Here is a 4,699-nt window from a genome sequence, read left to right on the forward strand (position 1 = left end):
CGCAGGCGCCCCCGGGCCACTTCCGGCAGCGCGTGACGTCAGCAGGCCGCAGGGGTGAGACCGGAGCCATGGATGGGCCTCAATTCCACCCCCCACCTCCTTCCCCGGGGAGGTGAGTCACTGAGCCCGACGCGCAGGCGTGGGGGCGGCCCCCAACGGCAGTTAACGGCCGGGACGGGGGGAGGAGCAGGTTCGCCTCTAGAGTCAACCAACCGCCCGCGACACGAGCCTCGTCTCTAGTCGCAAACCCTCGGTGTGCACACCAAGCACACTCCCCCGCCGCTCTTCCTTCCCCCTCACGGTGCCAGCTGGCCCCATAGTTACGCGCCTGCCCACGGGCCAACGGGAGGGGAATGCGTGCGGTAGCGGTTCGGGAGACGTTCCCTCCGGCGCGGGCAAGGAGGTGGCGCTGGCACGACCCTCAGCCCAGCGGACGGTGCCCAGTCGCCGCGGGGATGCGGTGCAAGAACGGAGAAGCGAGGAGGGCTTGGCAAGACCTTCGGTTAGGCCTGGGGTTGCCAATGCTCCAGCAATTCGAATATTGGACCAGCCTTTGTCTGTCTGTCTGTCCGTAATGCTTTAGTTGCACTCCAGTTGGCTGACAAACAGCCAATCAGCGTACGAAGAAGCATTCGGACAAGTGGCAGCGTGCTGCCGTGATGACGGGGACGCGGGTAGCCTTCCCCTCCCCCCACCCTTGCTCCTTGGTGATGATGGCAGCCACGCGGAGGGGGGAAGCAAGGTCTGTGGTCGAAACCTACTCCTCCCCCTCCCCTTTGTCCGCCCCCAGCCCGCTACTCCCATCCCCCGGCAGCCACCAGGTCGGCCTGGGCCCAGTGCTTCCCCCCCCCCGCCACCCTGCGCGGGCCCTGCTTCTCCCCATCCTCAGGCCCAGTCCTCCTTCTCATCGGGTCTGGGCCCGCTCCTCCCCTCCCCCACTGCAGCAGGGAGGGGGCCTGGACCCCAAGCAGCAGGAGGGAAGGGGGAAGTGGACCTGGACGGGGTGGGGGACATGGGGCTCCATCCCTGCTCACTCCCCTCCATCTTTCTTGACGGGCAATTGGCTAGTTAAATATAAATCTCCAGTAGACTGCCGAGTGACCTCGGAGATAATTTAATAAATGCCCTATCATTTAATTATGAAATGTTGAATCCCATTTATATAGTAGTCCAGTAGGGTTTTTTAAAAATGTAATAGTCATGTGCATTTGTCTTCTTGAGGTAAAGTATCACATCGTGATGAAACCTCCTGGCATAGATTCAAACAGAGTTGGCGACCCTAGTTAGGCCAACTAGACAGATGGAAGAGATCAGAGACATTTCTAGACACAGGTAGTCCTTCCAAGGGTAGGCAGCCTGTGCCCAAAAGCTTGTCTGACCTGTCTCCCATCTACACAGACCAATAAGAACCAAAAAAGTCCTTGCCTCCGAGGAAGTGTGAATGACACCATTTGATGTCTCTCTGTAATGCTTTAGTTGCGCTCCAATTGATCTGGTCTGTACTGGCTAGGGGATAGCATAACTGCAGGGGTGGAAACCAGGGCAGCAGCCCCAGTTACCCACTTTGCAGGTAGAGGGGTAATACTAGACCAGCACTACCCTGCGAATCACAGCTGCCCCAGGTGTAGCACTGCCCTGACACACTTCTAGCATTTGGATAAGTTTGCTAAAAGGAAGCGAGCAAACCTGCTCTCCCACCAGCAACCAGCAAGGTGCAGGTAGACTATTGACTGTGTGGTACCCCAGGAGAGCTGCATGATCCTGATCCCTGGGTGATTTACACTGGTATACAAAACTGATGTAGGTTACACTGGGATGGTGTGCTCCTCCATCTGTGCCCTGAGACTACAAAAATGCATTTCACTTGGGCCATGAAGCCAGCAGTTAGAGAAGGGGCTACAGCCTAAACCATCTGCTGTGTCCGTTCTGTTTGTTAGTTAGTATTTGTAAAGTAAATACTTCTTTAGCTATAATCACTTGCTTCTTGCTTGCCCTAAGCCGTTTCACACATCAACAATTTTCATTTATGCAGAATTAATTGCACTCTGGTTTCTCATGAACTTGATGCTGTTGAAGGATAATGACACTTGAATGTCTGGAAGCCATAGGCAGTTTAAAGTACACTCAACAGTGCACTCCTGAGCAGTCTTACCCTGCTCAAACGCAATGCTTTTGCAGACAGCATATACTACACAGACAGGAGGATGCATCATGGCAGTATAGTGCAAGACATCTTCACCAGGACTAAACACGTTTAGGTAAGCTGTTCAAACAGCTTGTTCAAAACAGCTTGGTGCAAACAGCTTTGTCCCCAGAAATAACCCCACTCGCACCAAATTTTATACTCTTTTCCCTCTCACCCACAGGTTTCCATCTAACTTTGTATTTTTAGTGAGGGAAACAAATAAATCTTATGTCCCAAAATCTCAGCACTTACTAGTGTTGGCTATGTGTGAGGGTCGCGAAGCAGACTGCTAACTCCCTCCTCCCCCATTCCTTATACTCTTAGTCTCCTGTGCCAGTATTCCTGGTTCAACACTCCCTTCCTAGCCGTTAAACTGGGGTGTCAAAGGTATTCGGCCCCACAGGCTGGATGAGTTGAGTGGGGCTGTTCTGCAGGCCAGATCTGGAGTGAAGAGCTGTAACATCTGCCGTATGGGGTCAGAAACGCGGTAGCAGCAGTGTTAAACGCTGCTCCTCCCACCACCACATTTCTGACCCCGCAGAGAGCCCCAGGGCCCAGATGAGACAGTTCCGTATGCTAGATCCGGCCCATAAACTCCACCTTTGACATCCTGGATTTAAATGTTTCTCTCAGGTCCTCTGCCTCACTAGCGTCTAACAGGTGCTTGGTTGTCAAACTGTACATTGTGCCTGACCCTCCCACCTGTTTCCCCAGACAAATCCTTGGGTGTGACGCACACAGTCCAGCCCTTTCCAACGCATCATCACTTGTTCATGTTTCCTCCAGGCAGGAGAGGAACATACTTTAAACCTTTAAATTTCTGAAACCAGGAAATGCAAGATTCCATATGCTATGCTTTCATGGCCATCCTTCAATCCAGATCTACACGGGGAAGCAGGGAGAAGGGCTGGTGTACCTCCAGGAGGGGCAGCTCCCCACAAACAGGTACACAGGAGGAAAGAATTTGGGGTAGTTATGGCTCGCTCTCTCCCTCATCTCTGGGACTTCCCCTGCCCACCTCCCAGGTCCCTCCACCTCCCATAATTGATCTGTCAGGTCAATCTTTAGGTTGCATACTTTGTTATTCCTGTGAAAACAAGGAATATATTAAATACATATATACTGAGGGGAAAGCATTACTTAGAACCAATTTTCTTGAAGCATCAACTTAGAGGGCAAACCCTCAAGTGCTCTCTACAAACCTTAAAAACAACTGGAGTTTTTTGTTTAAATACACTCCATCATTTTAAGCTGCTGCCAAATTTCACTTCTTTTAGGAGCACGAGAACTGCCTACATCCAGATTTGTGGAGAAGAGTGAAGCCATCTAGATCAGAGGTGGGCAAAATGTGACCCGGGGGCCAGATGCGGCCCTCCAGGCCATTCTATCTGGCCTGTGGGGCCCCTAAAAAGTGTAGAAAAATTAATATTAATCTGCCCTAAACTGCCTGTCATGCAGCCCTCGATGGCTTTCTGAAACTCGGTAAGCGGCCCTCTGCCCAAAATAATTGCCCACCCCTGATCTAGATACTTGGGAGTACAAAACACACTTACTATATAATACAATAATACCTTAAAGTAAGAGACATTTCATTTGAGCTACAACTGAACGGTTAGAGAACATAGAAGGTATGTTAGCTTCACAACATTGAAAAATTTAAGTGGTGTTGCAAAGCTGCCCCCCCGCCCCCCCAGAGCAGGGTAGGCAGCAGAGAGATTCCCTTTATGAACAGTACCAACCAGTGACATGCCTCTTTTTTAGTCACTTAATACACAAATATGGAAACTTCAGCACCTGGCTGGGAAAGTAGAACTAAGGACCAATTCTCAAAATAAAGGAAATTTGAACTACTGTACAGTTTGCTTCCAACACTTGTATTTTGTCAAGCACCAGTGTGCTGTGCAACCTATTTTATTCAATACAATTTGTAAGTCGGAAGTAACATCAGGAGGGGGGGAAAAAAAAGAGAATCTTTTTTACAATTAAACAGCTTTATGTAAAATTTCACACTCCACACACAATGCAATTGACACAGGGCCTTGCATACAATGTTGGCCAACAGTTTGCATTGTGATGCCTTGGGAATAAGTCATTGCACAATACTAACCAAGTATTTACAGGAAATGGCAAAAACAGCCTGTTATAAGTAAGGTGACCAAACACCTGGGGCCTTCTGTTAGGACTTGCAGTCCCAAGTGCTGAAAAGGGCCGTCTTGTTTCAACTTTCTTGCTGAGTGGAACTGGGGAGACCCCTCATTTCTCACACTTCTTTAAAGAACAAAGAAGACTTCCTTGATTTCAAAATGTAAAAACTCAGCGTATCTGCTTCACATTTCCCATCTCTTCCCTTTCCTGCTTACTTCCGTTGCTCCGCTCCAGCAGTTAGTTCCACTTCTCCTCTTCCCCCCGCCCCCCTCCCAAAGAGGGGGATAGTGCTGATCCTAAATTTGTTGACGCAGCCTGGAGGAGTCAGGGGAGGCCAACAGCTGCAAGAAACAACAGTCTGCTTCTAGA

The sequence above is a fragment of the Gavialis gangeticus genome, unplaced genomic scaffold, assembly GCF_001723915.1.
Source record: "Gavialis gangeticus isolate Ggan-Ray unplaced genomic scaffold, GavGan_comp1, whole genome shotgun sequence".
Lineage (NCBI taxonomy): Eukaryota > Metazoa > Chordata > Crocodylia > Gavialidae > Gavialis > Gavialis gangeticus.